At 39.9% G+C, this 25,171-nt stretch overlaps 2 long non-coding RNA genes across 2 annotated transcripts in view; one reads left to right on the top strand and one right to left on the bottom strand.

Moving 5' to 3' along the window:
* The window catches only part of LOC309368102, a 114,883-nt gene that overhangs the window by 86,345 nt on the left and 3,367 nt on the right, over positions 1–25,171 (bottom strand). The window lies entirely within an intron of this gene.
* LOC309368109 overlaps positions 18,392–25,171 on the top strand; it is a 140,980-nt gene continuing 134,200 nt past the window's right edge. Inside the window, exon 1 of the long non-coding RNA XR_014167543.1 lies at positions 18,392–18,528. This is a non-coding gene — a long non-coding RNA (uncharacterized lncRNA). The remainder of the gene's footprint in view (positions 18,529–25,171) is intronic.

Genomic DNA, 25,171 nt, shown 5'->3' on the forward strand with positions numbered 1-25,171 from the left:
CTACAGCCAGGTTATTTGTACCTTGTGGATTCGTTCAGCTTTCAACAAAATCAGCAAAAGAACTGGAGGAAAAACAGAAGGTTACAAAGCATCCCAGGAATTTATGAAGTGAAAAGGGAAATAATGACTTTCTAGCAAATAATACCATGTATTTTTATCATTTCCACTGCTTGGGTTACAGTAACAAGAAGGGGGTCAGCTTTTTGTGATAGCCACCTTACCTACTGTTCTTTGAAAACTCCAAGTGATGTAATTTGACTAAATTTGGGAGAGTCAGGGATTAAGATTGCCCTACCTTTTCCTTCATAATTAATTCAGACAATTTCCACAAATTGACTACAACCCCCCAAATTTTTTTTTCTATTGGGGGACGGACGGACTTATCTAGAGTGAAGAGATTGAATGCTGAAATCCAAAGAATCTCAAATTAACATCCCAAAACCCAACATGGTCCAATTCACTCCAAACCAGTGCCAAAGTTTGACCTGAAGTTTAGTCGGAATCTCCTTTCTTCTAACTTGAAGCTATCAGTTCAAGTCCTAGCCCCAAGTGTAGGCCAAAACAAGCTTGCTCATCTTTCATGTAACAGCACTTTTCCAAATCCCTCAATAAAGCTTGGTCACCCTCCTCTGCACACGTTCTTCTAAAATTGTGGTGCCCCAAACTGGACACAGTGCTCCAGGTGGGATCTGAACAAGGCAGAATAAATTAGTACTATTACTTCCCTTGATCATACTTCTGTTGATGCAGCCTAGAATAGCATTAACTTTTTTTTTAACTGATGCATCACACTGTTGACTCACATAAAGTTTGGGATCTAAGTCCCCTACATCCGTTTTACATGTACTACTGGTAAGCCAGGTGCCCCCATCTCATCATTGTGCACCTAGTTCTTCCTGCCTAGGGATTTGAGAGCAGGCTTCCCTGGTCATATTCCTACATTCCAACCACTGCGCCACACTGGCTTTCTGTAAAATTAAGCAATAGCTTTTTTATGTGCTAATGAGTGCTCACAAATTACACAGATCACTTGGTGCTAACTTGGAAATAATACTCTTGAAAAGAAGACATTTCACACATTCATTGAGTGAACAAGAAGATCATGATAGGTCAAGTGAAGCACATGTATGTGTGAGCTGGTTCCAATTCTAAGGATAAAATGATGGATGATGGCCTGAACATATTTGGAAAAAATATTCAGTGGAGTGCAGGTGTAACAGTGAAAGATACTGGATCATTTGCAGACATTGTAATAAATCTTCATTTCAATCCAGTCTTGCTGAAGATTTGTTCAAAGGATCGATCAATAGACCATATAGTTTTAATTAATGAATCCTGAAGACTGAATTGGATGAACTGACCACTCTTGCAGACTAATGTGGGCACTGAAATTAATATTGGTATCCAATACCAGCCCTGGTCCATCAGCAATTCAATGAAAAAAGCATATCTTGTTCATCCAAAGGTTTAAAATGCTGCTGGTGGTGGTCCATTGTGCGGCATTCTATGGCTTGTTTATTAATAGAACAGAAAGTGTTCTATTAAATTAAGAAAACATGGTTCAGCATGTTGTGTTATGGAGTTTTCCATGTTCACTCAAGTTCCAGAATGCTGGGAAATTGCAGGTGTTAATGACAGCAATATGAATGCGGTATGGAATCTTGTGTTCAAGCCTGACCTCTACCTTGGCAGAATGGTGGACCCAACTCTCAGATTTGTATGTTTACAGTGGTACCTTGGGTTACATATGCTTCAGGTTACATATGCTTCAGGTTACAGACTCTGTTAACCCAGAAATAGTACCTTGGGTTAAGAACTTTGCTTCAGGATGAGAACAGAAATCGTGCAGCGGCGGCACGGCAGCAGCAGGAGACCCCATTAGCTAAAGTGATGCTTCAGGTTAAGAACGGAACTTCGGAACGAATTAAGTATGTAACCAGAGGTACCACTGTACTGGAACAGATTTGGAAAGGATTTGTCTTTTCACTGGAATAGGCACATGGAGTCCATGCAACTGAAGCTAATATCTTATACCTATTAAGTGGTTAATTTATTAAGTGAAAAATAAAGAGTCAAAACTCTTATGAGAATATCAAAGGGAATTTTATCTGAAAATGTCCATGTGTCTTCTGCTATTTTGGAATTCTCCCTCATCTCACAGAAAGCATAATTTAGTTTGAGAGGTGTGGAATGGGGAAAATATAAAATATTCTACTGATGCATCCCCCCCAATACTAAGTACCTAGTTATACTAAGTACATAGTTAAAAATTTCTGCCTGATGCATGCATAAAATGCACTATGTTCACCAAGAATTTCTCTGTGATGCATCCTTAAAACACAAAGTGCTCCCTCACCACTAAAACGTGTAACGAATGTCCAGGCAGAAATTATACATTCACATCTTCCCAAATGCTTGCTGCAAACACATACAATTAATTTTTTGCTTTTAAAGCACTTCGGTTAACACAGCCCAATCAACTGTTTGCTCTGTAGAGGATAACATGTATTAATTGGTTTGATCTGCCTAGCCATTTAAGGGTTAAATACAAGTTTATGGGATCATCAGCCCCAGGATTGTTTCTTCTTACAGTTTTCAAAATAAACATAACTTCACTTGCTTTTTCTTTGTGTATGTTTTCATATCAGTTGGGATATCTCCACATTTAACATTAAATCTATGCATTGTTCCCCTTGCAGTATTCAGGTCCACATGCATGAAATACAAGTAAAATGCTTTTTTCACTAGTTTCCTTGTTATTTTGTTTGTTTCTTTCATTTATTGAGAAAAGAGAAAATATTGTTGACAACTTAGAACTCTTTCTCTAAAAAAAATCAAGTTGTTTTTCTTCATAATAGTACGATACTGAAAATACAGAAATATCTGAAACTTTCAGAAAATGTGATAAAATTAGTCACAAGTTTCATATGTGGAAGGAAGAGAAAAAAGACCCACATGAGGGGGGGGGAGTAAGCTGACAGCCTTAAAAATTGCCCTAATTGAGAATGGGAATATGAGACACATCTAGCCACTTCCAGGGCCTTGAAAGGATTGGCATTCCATCTTCTGGTTCTGTATTATGAACAAACCTGGAATCTTTTTGACCTTGTGAATTCAGCTTGAGCCAAGCTGAGTTGAAAACCTTAAATCAAGATCCTGTCAGAATGTGATGATTCTTGAAAGAATGATAACCTGCAGATAAGGCAAAATGAAATTTAGTTGGCTCTTGTAATGGCTTGGACCTACTCTAGGAATGGAAATGTCAATCATGTGGCCTCCTTCCAAGGTTAAATGGGAAGTTGTGCTTGACTTCATAGATGGAGTCCTTTGGCTATTGCTTCCCTCACATTTGGCACAAAAGAGGACAGAAGAAAGGTATGTTAAAAGGAAAGGATAAATGACCAGGTAACATGAAATACGTGTTTTTTTTGGGGGGGGGTCTTGAATGGACCATATTTGAGAGATGTGGCCAAAACTGATAGGAGGAACAACAGTTTGCAAACCAAGACATTTGCTAATATCTCAAAAACCTGCTCTTTTTATATACAGACTGGGGCTAAAGGGACATTATTTTCACACTGAAATATGCTTTTAGCAATTCTAGCAATGCAGGATATATTTTTTTAATGCCGTCCTGCTTGAATATTTTCATGTTTTGAATAATGCTGTTTCAAGAATCAATAATATTATTCCCTAGAAGGTTTGTAGGATGGTCACTGTCAATTTGAATTAAACAGGTAATTCAGAAATTACCAGAAATTCAAAAACTTGGGCAGAGTGTATTTGAGGGAGCAACATAAATGCTTCCTTGGGTGCCCTAATGCTCTGTGGGGTGTTGTCGTTACTGCGGACAATACACCACCACTAATGCAAGCAGAGGTTTTGGTAGTAAAAGTCTTCTCATATCCAATTGTAGAAATTTGGATGACTATTTACATTGGTCATGAGAAGGTGCTCAGGCAGGTTGGACCTACCAAGGTGTCCTTGGTACTTATGATGAAATCTCCCAATACCACATCTGGGGGTTTTCCCAACAGAACTTCTGAAATTTCTTCCCTGAGCTGGCAGAAGCAGACTGCTGAGCAGTGAAGTGGATGGAACACTAAAAGAACACTCACTCTGACTCTCTGGCCTAACACCAGGTACAAGCTTCCCCAGGAAGTCTGGTTGCCTGACAGAAGCAGTGGAATTCCAATGCACTGTGGCAGCCCAAATAACCTGATTCTCCTGTCTCTGCTGGTGCTGAACCAAGTACACTGGGGACATAGCTAATTGAGATCAGGTGATCTACAAAGGTCTTGATAATATATGCCAGGTCAGTCCCCTCAAATAAATTATGGATGAGTGATGCATTCACCAACATTACTGCTACTATGGAGTGCTGGTTAGAACGACAACACAGCTGCTGAAGGAGGTGGCAGATTACAGTATCTAACAGTAATTAGGGCTCCCTGCCACCTATCTCTTAAATTCAACACAAACAATGCTACATTTTCTGCCACAGGGTTGCTGAAACATTTGGCTTACTTTTGTTATGAGCAACAGACTTAAAAGAAAGGGATTATAGTATTAAAATTTTTAGGGTGCTGTCCTTCAATCTCTCAATTTTCATCAGCAGACTGATGCCTTTCAATGCAAATAAAGTTGAAATAAAGCTCAAAGTTCCTGATATGGCATTGTATGTTATTTTATATAGATACATCACCTGCCCTTCCAAACTTTTTTGTAAAGTTTTTGTCTTATGAAATGGAGCTTCCAGAATTTAACTTGAAGAGAGAGAGGCTTAAGCCCATTTACCCACTAAAAACTGTATGCCCAACTGATTTACTCCCCAAATGGGAAACATACAAGGCACCTTCTTTCCGTAAACCCATGTTCAGCCCACGTCTTCAGTGCCTGCATGGTCTGGGTGACGGGAGCACCTTCCGATCACAGGAACAGCAGCACGGCATTCCCGAGGAATAGGTCCTAGTGCTGTGGACTCACATTTGTTCATGTGAGCACCTCAAATGCAGCAGAGTAACGGAAGCAAAGCTGTGGAGGTTTTGTATCATACCTAATTTATTTCTACTGCTTAAACAAATAAAAGAACATAACAAACATGTACAAGAGAAACAGCTCTCATACTGCCATCCTGTCTCTAGACAGATCAAAGAAAAAGCACACAGTACAGTGGTGCCCCGCAAGACAAATGCCTCGCAAAACGAAAAACACGCAAGACGAAAGGGTTTTTCGGTTTTTGCGTCGCTTCGCTAGACAAATTTCCCTATGGGCTTGCTTCGCAAGACGAAACATCTTGCGAGTTCTTGCAAGTTTTTTTCCTTTTTCTTAAAGCCGCTAAGCTGTTAATAGCCGCTAAGCCGCTAATAGCCGCTAATAGCCGTGCTTCGCAAGACGAAAAAACCGCAAGACGAAGAGACTTGCAGAACGGATTAATTTCGTCTTGCAAGGCACCACTGTACTAGGGACGGAAAGAGTAGCTTCCGCCCCCTCCTTTTTCACAGACAGAAAGTAAAACAAACATGATCTGGTGATCCTTGCAATGGGAGGGATGAAAATACTGACATTCTCTCTTTTCTTTTCAGCATAGGTTAAAAACATACATTAGACCTACAACGTATGTAGGAGTTATGTTCTGGGGATAGTGCATAAAGCCAAAATTGTATATTAACAAAACACATTGGCAATCCCACCCACCATTGAAACCAAAGTTTCCCCTTCCTCCATTTTTATTTTTTTTAATTGCCAAGCGTGCAAAGTTGAATGTGCACAAGTTAAATGCATGCAAGTTGTGAGTCTACTGTACTGTGGTACCTTGGTTTATGAACTTAATCCGTTCCAGAAGTTTGTTCTTAAACCAAAACCGTTCTTAAACCAAGATGCACTTTTCTTAATGAGGCCTCCCACCGTCAGTGCCCTTCCACCGTTCGGATTCCATTCTTAGACTGAGGTAAAGTTCACAAACCGGGACACTATTTCTGGTTTTGTGGAGTTCTTAAACCGAATCATTCATAAACAGGACTGTTCTTAAACCGAGGTACCACTGTGTTGTAAGTAAGCATTAGCTGTGGGCTACTGTGTGATTTAGACACCTCACAACATGCTTTCATGTGTAAAATGGATTCACACAGATATTAAGTACTAAAAGACATTTACAAAACACCAGCATTAAATACTACAAGAATACTGACTGGAAATTTCAGCTTGCCATCTTCTCCCTACACCACAATTAATTGCACACATTTTCTAGTGTTCCATTTTCCTAAGCAGACTACGCTTTCATTTCATTTTATTTTTTACAGATACAGTCAATAAAACAAGATTCTTTTTCAATCTAAAATACTCTTTACAATTTATTTTTCTAATTATGTTTTTAACTTGTGCTGCATCTTTCTTTCTTATTTAGATTTCCCACTTCCCAACTAAATGCATTTCTATTTATGTATTTTAAGAGGCCTTCTGTTTGGAATTATTTTAACATTGCCACTTAACTACATTTGCATCTGTTGCTTTACCCCCTCTAGATTTCATCAAGATGAATTTTAATTGCATATGCAATTGTTCCTAAAATGATCTTACTTCCTAGCACTAGGTTCCCCCCTCCCAGATAAGAAAACTCCAATTAAACTTATTAAGTCATCTGATATTTCCTCAAACTAACTTTTATTGATGACCCAGACTGTTCAGTTTGCTTCCCATCGCCATGAACAATATTCTAAGCCTAATTATATTTTATCATCATGGGCGTTCCTCTGAACCAGCCATATTTATCAAACTTCATGCATTTTCTAGGACTTCATCCAAAATAGCCTCAAACCAGACAAATGCTTCAAATAAGCCATGGAACAAAACAATCCTGAAGTACTTTGCAGAAATATGTCTTTGCTCTTCATTTTGCATTCTGCTGTAGCCAAGTTAACATCTGAGTAATTAAAGTATTGCCAGGAATTTTAAATATCCTGTTTTTTAACATGTTTCCCCAGTTGTATACTTTTTAGATTTTGCATTAGTTGCTCTGAACATGTGAACCATATCCATTTCCAGTAATCACAATAATATTTGTTGTGATTTCAGCAACTTCACTCATTGTGTATCTTACCTGCAATTCCACTATCCTCATGTGTTTTAAAAGTGTGCAGACTTGTATTTTAGGGTGCACTCATAGCAAATTCACTTTTGTTTAGAATTAGACAACTGAGTGTTAATACATGCACAATGTGGCATCTTCAAAGGTTAATCTTACATTCCCTTCCACCACCTCTTCTTGCCTAGCTGCTGTCTCTTTAGAAAACCTTTCTACTTAAGTCATCCTCCCCCCTCCATGGCAATATGCAATGTTGCCCCCAGCCAATTCGGTCTTTTATTTCCATCACATTCGCCTGTCAGAATTTTGTGACTGATCCTTCCACATCTATAGTCATAACATTGAACATGTCATGAAATCACAGCAGCTCAGACATTGGCTAGAAGAGGCTCACAGGTGACAGACAGCCAGTTCAAGCCCATTAAATATCTATGATTTGGAGCTATTTTTGCATCATGCACATTTTCAGCTTTTGCACCATATGCTGCTACAATTTCTATGACCTGGTTTTATTCTCTCACATTTACATTATCTTTTCACTTTCAAGTCTGAAGTTAATCCTGCAGACATCCCTGCTGCAAGAAATGTACACATTAAAACCAGCTGTGCCTCGACTGTTAGATAGTAACTGGCCCTGCTAAGATAATTCAGCTTGCAATCCAGAACCATAAAAGTCAGTGGTAATTTTGTAACTGACTTCAGTGGGATCTGGAGTACTAATTTGGTTTTTCATCAGTATTCTGAGCACACTTAAAAGAATCCATTACTGTTTTTGTGTCAATTTATTGGTCCTAAGTGTGTGGTATATGCAGAAAAGGGAAGTTACAGTTAACAATTATTTAAAAGAACTGACACCTTTCAAATGATATTTCCGTTCTAACACTGGCAGAGACTTTTCAAAACCTTGCCACTCAGATCTGTGATATTTGTATTGCAATGTTCAACTGCAAATAACAGAACATAACCTGTTCTGACTTCAGATACCTTCAATTGATAAAGATATTATACTGGGGCATTCAGGTACAATTCTGGGTGCAACACTCAGCTTTCATTGGAAGGCTACCTCATTGCATGTCCAGAAAGAAAATTATATATTCTGACTTTGTGCACACAGCTAGACACACTCTCTGGGAATCTCAACACACATGAAGCAAAAAAAGCACCTCCTTTACTGTCCATCAAAAGCCCAGGAGCCACATGAATTAGACCTCAGTTTTTCCGAATAACTGTTTTCTGTTGGTGAACTCAATTTATGGGCTTCCATTTGAGCACGCACTACATGTTGCACAGCAGTATTACCACCTTTCCCCCCAAACTGCAATAATATTCTGCTTAATGAGACTATGATAAAAAGTTAGTATTTCAAAATAGCACACTATTTTCCTCCAGTGTAGGAAGAGCAACACTGATAGGAAGAGAGCACAGAGATGTGCCTTCATGGTGGTGATTGGGAACTAATAATGCACATAATTAAGAACGCATATTTTTATGCATGAAAATAATGTGCCACCAAAACGGTATGTTTTTCATGGCCAAATACGAAGGAACGATAATTAGTTCCCCACTACTTTTTTGTTTCATAAGTCTTTGTTGTTTCAGTGGATGGAATGTGCTTTCTCTCTCTCTCTCTTTTTTTATTAGACCCAAGTTAAAAAGAAAAAGGAGAGAGAATGTTGCCACCATTATTATTTTTCTCTAGTTTGCATTGTAATGGAATATAAAAAGGTAATATTATCTATTGTGCCTCTATCTGGGGCATGTTACTTAAGTTTCAGTTCTTCCTAGACCATGAAGACTGAAGAGATGACACAGACACATCATGTCCTTCCTCCCTTCATGCCCCTTGAGTGACGGTACTTTGCATGAGCTTTCCTGAGAGGATTAATGGCAGATTTGACTCTAGGAAATAATTACGAGGTTTGACAAGACATTTGAGACTCTGGTGATAAAAGAGACGGAAGGTTTCAGTGAGGAACTAGGATGCTGACAGGCACAACATGCTCATTATGGAAATTCAAAAAGAGAAAGAATATCTAAAAATAAGCAAGATATCGAGGCACATATTTTATACATCAACCACACTGCAAGCTTCTTGTTATCCCATGTGCTAATATCACCCATACCTTACTAACTGTAATGAGGGCCTCTTTAAAAAAAAACTTAGCACACTTCTCTCTTTCTTACCTCTGTGCTTCCTATTATTTTCCCTTCTTGGAGGGAGGTGGTGAACAGAAAGGAGCTAAGAAACAGTCCTAATAAACAATTGTATATGCAAAGGGACTCTCCACATGATCCATCCTGCATTTGGAACAGAAGCTATATTTGCATGCACACAGGTGCTGTCCTTACCTGGACAGCATATAGAGGTGTTTGACAGGAGCAAATGACTGTGGCTGTATGAATAAGGGTTGAACAACTGGGACTTTCCATAGTGTTCCAATGAGGATGCTTTGGGAAAGGGACACAGTTCAGTGGCAGAGCCTGTAAAAGGGCCAATGTTTGATTACTGGAATCTCCAGGTATGGCTAAGAAGCAATTTCAGTCTGAAAATAAAGGTATTATTATTATTATTATTATTATTATTAAAATCTGGAAGGCCAGTGCCAGTCATTGCAGTCAGTACTGGGCTGAAAGTCAACCTGTTGTGCCTTCTTCTAGAACAGGCTTCCTCAGCCTTGACCCTCCATATGTTTTTGGCCTACAACTCCCATGATCCCTAGTTAGCAGGACCAGTGGTCAGGGATGATGGAAATTGTAGTCTCAAAACATCTAGAGGGCCGAGGTAGAGGAAGCTTGTTCTAGAATATTCCATCCTATTCCTCTTTATCTCGGCCTTCCATTATTCCCCACCCTTGAGCAGCTGGTATTCCATGCACACTGAGAATGTTCAGTCCACATTGGACTAATTTTTCCCCTGCCCTAAAGGTTTGTATAATGCTATAAACTTGCAATTCTGCCTGCTGATACTTCTGTTATTAAGCAGAATGTGGAGAATTGAGTTGCCATTATTTTAGGGTGGTGGTGGTATTTCTACAATCTTTCTTGGATTCTACCACTTTAAATGCAGGTGCATGGGGGAAAGGGATTACATATTTGAATACTTTTTTCCACATTAAAACAAGAAAAGCAACAACATTGCCCAATTCATCTAGAGAAGTAGATTCAACCATATGCTAAGGCCTGCAAAGCTCACCTGTTTCCAGCTGTTAAGTTTTTAAAACAACTCCCCCACAACACATTCTTTTCCATTGGAAACAATGGGAGGGAAAATGAATGTGAGATTTAGGCATGTTCCTGAGCTCTTTTAATTTTCTTCTCAGCTGGGAAGCAGGTCAGGAACCCTGGGTTTTGGATCCCAGCTTCTTCCCCTGGCATGCCCCCAATCACCCCTGATGTTACCCCAAATTCTGGGGCCTGCAGGCCATAGCGCAAATTTATTGGCTGAGGGAGCCGGCGTCACATGGCCAGCATGACTAAGCCGCTTCTGGCGAACCAGAGGAGCTCATGGAAACGCCATTTACCTTCCTGCCGGAGCGGTACCTATTTATCTACTTGCACTTTGACGTGCTTTTGAACTACTAGGTTGGCAGGAGCAGGGACCAAGCAACAGGAGCTCACCCCATCGCGGGGATTTGAACCGCCGACCTTCTGATCGGCAAGTCCTAGGCTCTGTGGTTTAACCCACAGCGCCACCCACGTCCCTAGGCAAGTGTTTAAAGGAGACCAATTTAGGACTGCAGTCTAAGTTGCAAAAAGTTTCCTGTTATATTTATTTAAATATTCATTTTCACTTCTATCAGGTTCCCCCCCATCAAGCCCTGGTGAAGTTAATGTTTCTAAAAATATAAATGCATAAAATAAATAATGTTTTGTCTCACAAAGAAGTACAGTAGATAACGACAGCTACAATCCAACCTGGGAAGCTGGGGTAGATTTCAAGAGCCAAATTGTGTAGATGGAAAGGCAGAGCTGTACTCTTTCTTATCACATTTTTTGTTTTTGAATATACCTTTCTCTGGCTGCTTTCTTCTTCTTCTTTGAGGGGGGAGCGGTTACAAGAAAATATGTGGGATGGGAAATACAAGGTTTGAGGGAGAAAAGCAGGAGTTCACCTCCCTCCCCTACCTCTGTGCTTTCAAGTTCCCAACACCCCCACCTTTTGGGATTATGGCAGCAACCCAACATGACATACTGGTCTGCACAGTCAAATCTAGTTTGTTCATAAAGAATATTATAGGAATTCAAAGTAGCATTTCTCATATAGACAGTTATATAAGAGGTAAAAGGCCTATGTTTGCATTTATTCTGGCTGGAGAAAAAGATCCAAATCATTTATTCAGGGGAAATATTCAGATGCAAATACGGCATACATTTTTAAAACATGCATAATATAATTACAACTGGGGAAAAAAATCATTGTTCCATAGACAGCATGAACAATTGACAGCCTACGAATGCATCATTTTAAAAAAAGTTATTAATGAGCTTTCAGGATACTTCTTGATGCTGCTGGTTTGCTGTGTTGTGAATTATTAGATCATCAGCAACCTATAATAAATAAAGTGTTCTCAGTCATTCCATGGATATGTTTTCCTATTTGTCAACATGTATGCACACACACACAGTCTTTTTAAGAAGACAAGAACATTTTCCAGTATAATAAACAATCCTGCATTGATTTGCAAAGGTTTTGAGATCAGAGATTACTTGCAGTTCAAGAAAGAATGAGGGCATCAGAATGTTTCCATCTATTGCTTTCTACAGCATAATAGGGAACTGTTTGAATAATATGCAAATAAAGACTGATTTAATAGATCAGTTCAAACCACTTTACCTTTATGTATTATACATAAAGTAAATAGAAAAAAGTAAAATATATTAATATAAATAAGAACCCTTATGAAAATCCTGCTTTAATATATACAAGGAGGACAAAGTTAAAAAGGTAATTGCTTTGACTGCTTGTGGATGAGCTCTAAGCAGGAGATTTAGATTATAGAAAGAAGCATTATTTGAAGATGAGATTTCAGTGGAATGGGAAGTGAGCCTGTATATTTGTGAACAGAGCCCACATGACTTTTCACGATATGGCAACAAAACAGCCGAGGCAATCTGACCTAAACAACTACAATATTATATACTTCATGATAATATAATCTTACAAGGTATGATTTGCAACAAAATTTTCTTCAGTCACTGTCCAGGATGCTCCTATTCAGAGCTCCAGGCAGCCTTTGAGTACCATTAAAGCTCCTGAGTGGGGTGGAAGTAATTTCAGGAGAATAAAAGGAATATATATATTTATAATTTCTTTTCTTCTACCTTTCTGAGGCATTCCCCTACTGTGCAAAACAGTGCTGGTGGGCCCAGGTTTGGGGCTGTCAGCCCTGAACCCAAGCATTTTATTAGCGTACCAAGGGGTGCAGGATGAGTTTCTGGAGGTGCCCATTTTCTGTTCTCTCTTCAGTCAGTGTTATGCACAGTGTGCAGCAGGCTGGGGGGAATGATTTCAGCCCAAGGGCTGCATCACCTCTTGGGCAATCTTCCAGGAGCCACATACCACTGGTGGGTGGGGCCAGAGGCAAAAGTGAGCAAAGTAATAAATGTAAATTTCTGAGGACGGACAAGACAGAGGCATTATCAGGGTTCAAGGACACATTCCAGCCAGGTAAAAACACTCATGGTGTGAAACAGTGCCTGTGAGAGGGTGGTCTCGGGAATGCTGAAGGTCAGACAGAGGTTGGGAAGGCTTCATTCAGGATCTGAGGGTTCTCACCCTTGGAACACAGAGTTACTCATTCCCCTGACACCCAGATCATCCCCCCCCCAGGGTACCAGATATTTAGAGGTTCAACCAGGTGAATTCTCGTCACCCATCTGTTTTCCTTTTTTTCCAGCTGACACTCAACAAGTGGCTGGATCTTGGAAGTCACTCAGAACAACAGCACACCATTTCCTTATCACTAACAAATCAATTTATCTCTTCATATGTGGGGAATTCCCCAAATATGGCAGAGGACTGTACCTAAGTACAGTATATGACTGTACCCTCACAGACTTGTGCACAGTCACATGGTTTGCCACTACTGGGATTCCCAATGCAAGCAAGTAGATTCATGATGCCAACCTCCCCCCCCCCCCATATGATCAAGTCAGACACCAAATGGGATAGGAATATAGCACTGCCTAAGTGCTTCATAATGATTTATGCATTTAAGCTGAACCATTACAAAGCGATCAATTACAAGTACAAAGCAAATCCTTCTAAGCAACAACAATGGGTTCAGTCCTGCAAAGCAACTATATATATATATATATATATATATGCAGGTTTTGGTGTCCTCGGGTGTCTTCCCGTGTAAAAGTTGGGGTGTCTAGGCGACGTTTCGACGAGGTCTCACTCGTCATCTTCAGGCTGGTGCTTTCGGCTTCTTATATATATATAATATATATATATAAGCTTCATATATATATATATATATATATATATATATATATATATATATATATATATATATTCTTGTGATATGACAGCTGCCTTCCTTTCCAAATAATTCCAGTAAATAAGCTGCAGCCTGGCCTATCTGCAACGTGTAGATTGCACCAAAACCTCACCTGGTCAATTCCATCAATTTGTCACCTGCCATACAGTACATGGAATTTGTTTACAACCAGCTGAGAAAAAGATATATAAACTAGCCCGCATGAGGAAGATGTTGGATTTACAGACAACTGACAAATGAGCTTGGAATGAGAATGTATATGAGAATAGCCTAGAGTGTGCCATTATGCCATGACATGAATATATGACATCTACCCCCAGCTGATGCTGGAGGCAAATGAGCTATGCTGCATCTACCAGAGTAATTTCTCACGCTTGCGGTTTCTCTCTTCATTTTTCTTTCTGAAACAATATATAATAAAATGTACCCCTTGCAGCCTGATCCTAAGACTTGCTGTATCGGCAGATAAAGAGCAGTTCACGGCTAGTAACCTACTTGTTTGCAGTGCTGTGGTGGTCAGCTCAAGTTGGAACCTCTGCGCAAAAAGTGAAAAAGATTGGACCTTTGGGGAAAGGGAGAGCCTTCTGAATGATAAACCTCATGTTTTGCGCAGCCAAGGTTCATTCTTTGCCTCTCTGCCTTAACAAGATCAGGTTGTAAGCTGGAAGAGAAAAGTACCAATCTTCTCGTATAGAGAAGTATTCTCGCAGAGAGAAGTACCAGTCAAAGTAGAGGTGCGGGGTTAGATGGATCCGTGGCCTAAGTATAAACAGCTTCTTATAAAAGCTTAGGAGGAAAAAAGCAAATTACTGCACCAGTGAAACTTTAAACTGTAACATTTCACAGACTTGAGGCACAGTTTTCAAAAACATACAGAAGCCAAATGGGCATATGCATATTTTTTTTATTAGATAAATGTTCTTACTAGCATAGACAAGTGAATATAAATATGGCTCATATAATACATTTTAAATATAAGCATAATTTGAGAAACAACGAACAACAACAACATAATGTTGGTGACTTTTAAATACACAATTGGATGGGGAATCTGGTGTGCCATACTGAATAATTTTTATTTATACTAGTATTTTATAATTTAAGAGTGTCTAGTTTTTATTTGTTGATTTATGTGTTGTCAAAATAATACCTTACCTAGTCTTGATTTTGGAGAGGGAATTAAACTCTGGTAGAGGAAGGGAAACTTAAGAATTTATTTATCAAGCCTTTATGAATTAAAAATTGTTCAAATTTCTTTCAAGCACAATTTTCAGCTGAAAAACTCCCTCCCCCCCTTTCAGCCTGATGTGTGTGTGTGGCATTTTTAGATTTCAAATCTAAAACTTAAACTGCAACTTCTTCTGAGGCCAAAAACAAATCGCTTGAATTGGGAAGAATCCTTAAATCGCATTATGCTTTCTCCTGGAACAATTTATTTCCTTATTTGGTTCTACAATTAACTTGAATGAAACTGAGTGTTATGCCTTGAAAACAAAACTAAATTAAACGTTAATGCAGTAATCCATCAATTACAGTGACGCAACTAATGGCTCAAAATAGCTTTGTATGAACATTTCAAGATGGATTAATAATATAATGAATGTTATGCATTCACAATTACAGAAGGAAATAAAGTATTGCCTTAGTTAATCCCTCATTTTCATTGATGGTAAAGTGGTAAGGCAACAAAATGAATATTCATTGCAATTTCTTATAATGTGGGACCTACACAGAGTAAAGCAAACATTTACCATCCATTACAGCTGAGGAGAATCTGAGTAAATGAACACTTCTGACTAACTTCCATTTTTAGAAGTTATTCACTTTCCCAACAGCATTATGCTCGTGACACAAGTATACAAGTTGTAGATGTGTAACTAACAGCTTGATTCTCAGGCCAATTTAAATACTTTAGCTCCTCTTGACTAGTGCTGAAAATCACACCATCACATTAGTTCTTGATAGGTTTAAAAAAATTAAATTGGTTGGCTTATTTTATGCACACACACACATATGCAGCAGAGTTAAAAGCTTGGAAACTGGAGCTGCCTGGAATTACTCTCACCACCCCCACCCTGTCTCATTTTCACATGTCACTGGCATTGCTTAAAAGGCAAAATAAAACATACAGAAGCTCCATTAGTAAAGAAAAAAGTCCCTTATTTACAGTTACTTGATATTCACAAGGATGGGTTCTGAATCAAACAACATGGCTAGAGATACTTTCATGGCATACTCTTGCATAAGAGAGGCCATTGTGGGAAATCACAATGTATATTTATCCCGTTTGTCTCAACCCTACCTTCTACTGACTAGAGGCATACCCAGCAGTATCCAAACAGCACAAGGCCACATCAGTACAGTGGACCCTCGGGTTACGTTACCTTCGTATAACGTAACTTTTGGGTTGCAAACACGGCAAACCTGGAAGTGTATACGCAGAAGCGGTCTATTGCGCCATGTGCGTGTGCTGAAGCGGCACCTCATGTTGTGGACTTTTTGGGGTATGTAAGGACCCCTGGAACAAATTAAGTTCGTATCCGGAGGGTCCACTCTAACTGCATGTGCATGCATTGTCTCCACATCACTGAGAGCTGTTGCTAGGAATGTAATGCACAGATATGAGGATACTTCATAATTGCATAAAGGTGTTACACCTGCCACTCTGAAGCATGGCCTGCATAAGATGTTTGCTCCATAGTGTTACTTATTTTGTGCTCCTCTATTGAGGGTAAGCAGGTATTCCCAGACAAAAGAGGGCTGCACTTCTAGTTCAGCAAAAGCACGCTACGTACCAAGATTCTAGGATGTGTGCTGGAAAAATACAGATGATTCTCTCTTCCTTTGAGATAAGAAATCAACCTATTTTGTGCCTGAAACAGACTGACTCCTCCTTCAGGCTGGTTTACGGTGTCCCTCAGCAAAATGCCCTCAGATGAGCCCTATTCCTAGATAGCTAAAACCTAGGAGCAGCCGTTTGATCACCAGAAAAAGGGGGGGGGGCTGGGAATCACAATTTAAATTTTCCACAATGCCCACAACAAGCAAAATGGAGAAAATGCCTGAATAGAGCCATGGTCTCATCCTAATTAGAAAGGGTCAGTTACACATGCTTCCTATTCCGTTCCAACTTGGCAGTGGCAGGCCTTAGCTATTCCCCTTTGGCTGTGAGAATGTAAGGCAGGATTTTGCAGCCTTCAGTTCTTGTTTGGAGAGCCTAGATTGGAAACCTTTCTCTGAAGATCTTATGCCGCATCTAATCGGCCAGCAAAACTGCCAGGGCTTGACAAAATCCTAGGGCTCCCCAGTGTCAAATCACTCCCCACTCCTGCTGGCCACTGGTTCCTCATACCTGTACAGTGGTCCCTTGAGTTAAGTACTTAATTCATTCCGGAAGTCCGTTCTTAACCTGAAACTGTTCCTAACCTGAAGCACCACACCTACTGCCACTGCGCCGCCGGAGCCCGATTTCTGTTCTCATCCTGAAGCAAAGTTCGTAATCTGAAGCACTATTTCTGGGTTAGCGGACTCTGTAACCTGAAGCATATGTAACCCGAGGTACCACTGTACTAGTGATTATAATTTGTGGAAGGAAAGGTTTTATGAGGGATCGCTGTCTACTTTTACACTTTATTTATATGCAGAGAAGGCCAGGAAAAGATAGAACACTGGCTGGTGCTGGGGAGGGTTACTGTACCAGCATTATTTATTGTTTCATTATAAGCAATATTTCTGTGCCATCCCATTACTGAACTCATTAGTAAAATAACAACAGCCCATCTCTTATGATATGACAAGCAGAATGGACACATGAGCCAGGCATGCCTTTCCTAGCTCAATCCCCCAAGGATGAATCCAACAGCTAACTCTCCACATACCTGAACCACCCAGCTCTACCACGTTTGTTTGTTTGATGATGATGATGATGATAATCAGAGATGCGTTGCTGTACTAGGTACATCATGAGCAGCTGCATCCCACCTGCTTGCTGCATTTAAATCAGAACTCAGCTAATTTGGAATGCTGCACATGCTCAGTGTAGTCAGCAGCCCCAGCTCCGCCCCTTCTTCCCAGGCTGCTCCACTCTTCCCTACTGTAGAAGCAGAGTCGGTTGCTTTAGTAGTCTAAGTAGCAGTCTTGTCTGTTGCATGGTATGTGTTCCTTGTGGAGGACGGGTGTCGTGGTTTGTCTGTTCTGAGGGAATGAAGGGGTTTTGTACCACACTAAAACCTTAGAGTCTTATCTGGCTGGTATGCAAATTTGCCATTAATTGTGCAGCTGTTCCATCTCCAGACGAAATAAAAGCAAACCTTTGGGTTTCTTCCGTGAAAAAGGCGAAGTTAGTAACATTTTCTTCTGTCTTTTTGTTAAAACAAACTGCTGCACCCCAAATTTACCATGTGCCTGCTTACTGAGAATGAAGGCCCACTCTGTTAAATGGGAGCTACTCCCAAGTAAATTAGCAATTGGAAGGCAGCCTCAGTCAGCCTGTTGCCTAGGAAAAGCTTTGCAAGTATATCTTCTTTTAAGTTACTAGCAGGTCTCTCCTCAACTCCAAAATTCTTAGTCAGTTGCCTGGGCTAGTATCTGCTTGGCAGCATTTTAGCATGTTTTTTCATACACTAGTGAATGCAAACTCGCCCACCCCCCAATCATAGGAGTGGAGCAACCCATTCCATGTGCAAACCACCCTTTTGCTCTTTGGGGAGTTATTTGGAAGTTTATTTTCTTAACAATGAGCGGGAGTAGCTTATTTTTTGTTATTTAGTAACATCGTCCCCCCCCCCCCATTGTTGTAGGTCTCCGTGGACGTGGCTAACAAATCTTCCTTTTCTGCTCCTGTGCCAAGTTCTTGGTTTGAGGGGAAAGCAGTCCGAGGCTTTATTCTTTCTGGGAGACACCAGTAGCAGTGGTCTTCGTGGGAAACAGAAGATAACTAAGGTAAGGTAAGGTGGTAGTGCACATATTAGCTGCCCTGCCTAGTACTGCCATACTTGTTTTAGACCTTTAAAATTTAGCACCTAATCTTTAAAATGCACTAGTTCCGTCCTCTACAATACACTTATGTATTTTCACCTTACTGATTTGTTATGTGATATCTGGTGCATTAAAGGCCTCTTTCACATGGTATTCCACCATTATTTCACACAGTAGAAGGTGTGGTAGTGGAGAGAGTTTCTTAAATGAGTCTGGTGTATATTTGCTCTGCTTCTGTTACCTACTGCTTAAGCCTTTATCTCCAGTCCTAATCGTTGTTTACTGATTGTTGCTATGTAGCTGCAAAATGCAGGAATTCAGTAAATGCTCTAAATTACTTTCAAGCATTCTATTTTGGGAACTTCTAAGAGGCCCTAGTTTCTGTAAGGCCAAGAGTCAACTACCGTACTTGCCTTTGTCTTTGGGTGCAGTTGCCTTTAATAATGTCATTTCTTTGTTTGTTTGTTTATAATGTAATAATTTATTACATACATGGTGCCTATCACTATATTAGGCCTCACAATAAAATTATGAGAGGGATGGCCCAATTTGTAGGCTTACAAGATAGTGGTCCACCATTTAGCCATACCTGTGCTAGATCATGGTATTCTAGTGTGGAGCAGGGGAGGAGAAAAAAAGAGATGGATGAGAGGAAGGAATGGGAACAAGGCAAAGAGAAATTCCACTTTAAGTAGTAGTGGGTGTGCAGGGAAGTAATAAGAATCAGAGGTATTTAATATGCAGTGCGTCTTTCTTTCAAAGATTTAATACAATTTAGTAACTGCTTGTGGAGATGCAATAGAAGGCTGGAAATTGCTTTCAGACATAACTTGGTGTTCAAATTTTGCTTTGAAATTGGGTCGTAGCTTGTACCCCATGTTGAGCTAAGAAAGGCATATTCACCTAGGTTAAATTGCTATGGGAATTTTTTGTCTTTCACTTTAGGTATGTAACTTAACTTACTAGATTGCTCAGTCTAGAGTATTTAGTGATTGGTTTGGTTTAGTCAGGAATAGCCTTGTTATCAGGTCTTTTGCTTCCTGCTTCCTGTATGTGGAATTTTGAGTTGCAACTATTAAGGATCTATAGCAAAACTGTATTTTAATTGGTGAAATGTAGAAGGAGATGTAATAGACTTTATGCACAATCTAATGTGTGCACAAAAAGTTTGTGTCTGTGTGAGCAGAGAGCCTGCTTTCTGTAAGAATTCTTGAATGCATGTAGGCTGAAAGAGGACCAGCGAACAGGATTCTGATCTAAAGTAACTGCCAATGTCATGTCACAGTCCCACTGTCCTATCTGCAGTGGCTGCTAGATTTTTTTTACATGCAGCATAGTACAGAGGTACCTCGGGTTAAGTACTTAATTCGTTCCGGTGGTCTGTTCTTAACCTGAAACTGTTCTTAACCTGAAGCACCACTTTACCTAATGGGGCCTCCTGCTGCTGGAGCACGAATTCTGTTCTCATCCTGAAGCAAAGTTCTTAACCCGAGGTAATATTTCTGGGTTAGCGGAGTCTGTAACCTGAAGCGTATGTAACCCGAGGTACCACTGTATCTCCTTATGAGATACCATTTACCATATTGCTCTAATTTATTAAGAAATATCAGAGTTGGAGACACTAAGTAATGTAGGAGATTTCCAGAGGTTTCAAATGTCTTCTGAATAACACAAGCCTTTCCATATTTATTAAAAGAAATATGGTTACATCTTCATCATAATTTCCTAAGATAAAACGCCTGTGACTTGCATCCAGAGATGTGCTGGTGTATTGATGGTGCTTCTGGTCACCCCCTAGCAGTTCCCTGAAAAGGCTCTCCTGGGAACCTCCTGAATTGGGTTGGCTGAGGTGGAATGCAGGGGGTAAGGAAGAATCACTGAAAATCAGGCAGAGGCAACTTCCATATGCATTCGCTTGATTTTTTGAAAGGTTTTTCATGCCTGATAACTAACTAGCTAACTCTCTCTCTCTCTATATATATAACACGACCCAAGTGAGGAGAGTTAACTTATAAGAGGATAAAAATAAGATGAAATTATTTACACTGATATGAATGCATTCTGACAAAAAGTTAACATGTATTGATCCCTTGAAATGACATGCTAGTACTAACACACTAAGGTTAAATCTGATACAAGGTCGGGGTACCTTTTCAGCTGCATTCCCTGATGGGCAAGCTTCCAGGAGTTGCATGTCAGTGGCGGGCAGTTGCGCCAGAACCAAAGGTGGGCTGAGGAATGGATTTGACTAGTCATGGAGAAGACAGAGGTTTCTACACACTATCTTATGCATTTTCCCAGGCAAGCAAAGTGTATCATTACATTTCAAAGACACATTCTAGGTAGGCCAAAGCACTTGAGGAGTATGCAGAGGCAAGACTGGAATGGACGTGACGAGTCTCCAAGGCTGGATAAAAGGTGTTGTATTTGGCCTGTGGGCTGGAGTTTCCCACCCCTGCTCAGACAGAAATCAGTGGGATAAGGCCATTTTCACAATAATGTTTAAATGTCCACTGGATTTCAGCCAAGATAGTACAGTACAGTATACACGGTAGGGAGCATCCTTGTTTGTATCATAATCTCTTAAGATGACATAGTATATGCCGTCATTGTACATGGCATTGTACTAACGAAGGAGGGCACAGCCTTTGACTAAAGGATCCTTATTCTTTCAGTTAGACATAGACAATAGATTTCAGACACATGAAATATCAGAACAAATTCTAAGCTCTGCTTAATGAAAAGCAAGTGTATAGTACTGCTTGTATCAAACCGTGGTTGTGATCCTGCCTCCTGTACTGTACTATACATGAATTTATTTTCAGTAACATACATAAAATAGGCCAGTCATTCCATCCACATTGTATTTATTTTATAAAGATTGTAATTCGGCAACCATCAGTTTAAAAAATATCCATGGAATATCATTGCTGGTCAAGGCTTTCCAAACCAATGAAAAATGGTTGCAAACCACTGAAACACTATTGTCCAGCAGTGATAGGAAGGTGGTACAATAGGTATGTTTGCTGTTTAGATGGCAAGATAGATAATCTACTATAGTTTTTTCTGGCATTGTGCTTAGTGGGCAGTTTTAATTGAACATCAGGCTTAATTATATTAAGTTTAACCTTTCCATTACTATTAGCAGCTTTATTACTACTTACATTAGGTAGTTTGCATGCATAGTAATGTACAAAAGAAGCTGTAAAAAGTTAAAAATAAAAATGGATAATTGCAGTGGATTAGCTAATGGTGCAGTCTAGTAGAGTTTTATGACACTGATAAAATGATTATGGAAACAGAAGAATTAAAAGGAAAGTTACATTTATTAAGCATTCCAGTGTTTGCCTCTAAGATAGAATAATAAAGAAGCAGTTTTGTTAGAATTCTTAATATAACAATTTACATTTTTATGTCTCCGGTCCGGCCAGTTTTGCAAGTTTAGGAGCTTTGGAACATAGCAAGATGTCTTCTACTGAGTCAGATCAGTTCAGTTTGGTGCACACCAGAAGTGGGGAACTTGTGGGACACTAGATGTTTTGGACTGCAACCCATTTGCCCAAGCCAGCATGGTCAGTGGTTAGAGAAATGGGAATTGTAGTTGAACAACAGGTTCCCCATCCCTGGTCTTCACTGATTGAAAGTATGGAGTGCTGCACCCAAACAGTAAGCTTTCCCGACCCTTCCTGACATGCTGCAGATTGAACCTGGTACATTCTGCATGTAAAACTCTACTGCTGAACTCTGGCCCCTTCCCAGGCTCTTCCAAGCTCTCCCCCACCCCCACCCCCGGTGAGATTTCAAAAAAAAATCCCTCATCTGATGAAAGCTATCTGTGTGGTAGGCATATAAAACATTGCTGTACTCTTAACAGAAAACTGTATCTGGTGCAAAAGACACACAGAGAAACAAAGAGAAGCCAATAGGCTCATGTTCCGTAGACATCACCATTGGCCAGACAAATGCTTCTTATTTTGTGTTATTATTTTTAATTGTAAAGCACCTTGAATGCATTGGCAGAAAGGTGGTATATAAATTTAGCTTGTTATAAAGGATAATAACTGGCATTAGTTATACCCTCTCTGAGTAAACATACTGAAATCAATATGTCTGTGAACCGCCCTGAGACCTGCAGTTATAGGACAGTATACGGATTTAATAAGTAATATAATAATACTCCAATTATGACTTAGTTGACTATAACCCAGAATAAATGAATTCATTCGTTAACAGAGCACTAATACTCATTCCCATAATGAGTGTGGCTATTTTGGGTCCTGCTTGGATAGTGCTCATGACAGCACTAATACCAAATAAACTACTTAAGTTAGTCACATCTAGAGAAGGAGACATCTCAAGCTATACACTTGTGTGTCAACCTGTTTAAAGATTTGTGGCCATGCCAATATAAATGCTGCCTTCTGCTGTGCTCGTCATAGTTCTTCTAACTGGAATAGAAGCAGCAGCTATAAATATTGCATATGCTGATAATGATTGACAAGTTGATATCTTTTTATAGGCAGTGACACAGTTTTGGAGATAAGAGGATTCAGAGATTTGGGAGCAACATTTGAGAGCTCAGCAGAGAAAGGATTAAAGGTTTAACTTTAAACATAAGCTAGAAACAGCTCGAGAATAAGGCTTTGTGTGAATAATTTTATTAGAGACTATTCAGAAAAATTATATTTTAGGTAAGACTCATGCTTTGCATTGTAGTTGGCTTTTCACCTTTGCTTTTTAAACATTGGCAGTATTTCCTCAGTAAGTAGGTAAGTCTTGCTACTTTGCTGGCCATAATTGCTGCGGACTTCAACACAGTGTAGAATTGCACTCAAAACCTGGGTATTGAATTGTTGAGACCAGTGTCCCCAGACATGGAAGTAAGCCCATGAAGGATGGGTGCTGGGTAAAGTGATCCATAGTTTGGGTGTTTTGCTAGTAAAGCTTCTCTTGCATTACACAGTAGCGACCTATAACTAACTAATTGTGGTAGCATTTAAGATTTCACAGCAGCAAGGTGTACTTAGTGAAGTCTCCTCGGTGTCTACTCACTCCCCACCTAGAAGTTTAAGGAGGCACTCTGGAACAATCTGTATGTATATATAATTACACACTGTGAGGGTTTCAACACATGGTGGTATCACAAGTGAGGCAGAGAAACTTTTAAGCAGCATTCTTTATCATGCCAAGTCTTTGCTAGACTTTTGGTGCCTTCAAGAATTTAACTTCCCCTCAGGGAATCAAAATGGTTTTCCCCACACAGATAGTTCAACCTTGTCTGACCGTTAAACTGCCAGCATCTAACTTAAATTGCCCCCCTCTCTCCTGATTAGCCGATGGTCTCAGCAGCTCTAACTGGTTTGCCGGGTCACAAGGAGGAAGACCCATGGCCTGTCCGTCACACCACCTACACATTTCTGATGAAAAGAGGTCTCTGTCCCCCAAGTCACGATGATGAAACTGTGAATTCCTTAAGCCTAATCCAGTAGGCCAACATTTAGAGAAGCTCCTCAAGCAGTGGAGCAATATCGCTGGGCTACACAAAAAGTGAAGCAATTACCTGAGTGAACAAGAGAAAAACTGGCTTCCTTCTATGTACCCTGTATATAAACCCTCCTCCCAAGTCCTAATCTGTGCATGGAATGCTCCACTCTCCCTAGGAGTTTTAATGGAAAAGTTAAGTGGGTAGATTATTCTGTAGAATTCAAGAGACTGGTTTTAATCCTGTCTAATGCTGGGTCTATGCGCACAGAAACACAATGGCAAATACTGAAGACAGTCATGTCACTTTTATTTAGTTAATGACATGTCAGCACAGCAGTTAAGTTTTTCCCCCAGACGTGCTGTAGTGTATAGCCAAAAGCAAGGAAAACACTCTTAGAAGAGACAGGTACCTTTTAGCTAGGAAAGCAGACACCATGCTAATGACAGGAAGTCAGGAGTGGAGATTGTTCATTGCACACCACATCCAATAGTTTCATAAATGCAGCAGGAATAACTATGGCAGAAGCCCAGCATGCTGAGACTTCAGGAGTTGTGTACAACATGATCCCTGAAACAGATGTCATGCAGACCAGTTACTGAACACTTGCATGATATTAAAGATTAATTACTTAATTTGATAAACTGCTGCTCAGACACAGCACTCATAAAAACCACAGCACCAAGCTCTAGGCATTGTTGCACCAACACTTATTTTTCTACCCCTGATGTGATGTAGCTGCAAGATAGTGTATCTCTACAGGGATAGAGGCAGTCTGCCCTCGCAACTGCCCCTTACACAGCATCCTAGTCCTGTTAGGGCATACCTTTGTATATGACATCAGTGCAGCTCTCCGATTCCTTTCAGCTGTAGTAAGAGGTTAGTCTGGGAAGCAGAAAAGATTTGGACACTGCTTCAGTTTCAAGACCTTGCAGGCTGCTCTGATTGCAGCAACACAAGTAGCTATTTACACTACTACAGCTAAAACAAGCCTCTGCCACAAATTGTGACATTGTGGTGACAACTGAATATGAGTCTTAACAGTCACATAGCCAGCAATCACATGTCATATTTGTTTACACTGAAACATCATATAAGACTTTGGGCTAAAGATAAAAATGTGTC

Source organism: Podarcis melisellensis (genome assembly GCF_964234715.1).
Source record: "Podarcis melisellensis genome assembly, chromosome: 4".
Lineage (NCBI taxonomy): Eukaryota > Metazoa > Chordata > Lepidosauria > Squamata > Lacertidae > Podarcis > Podarcis melisellensis.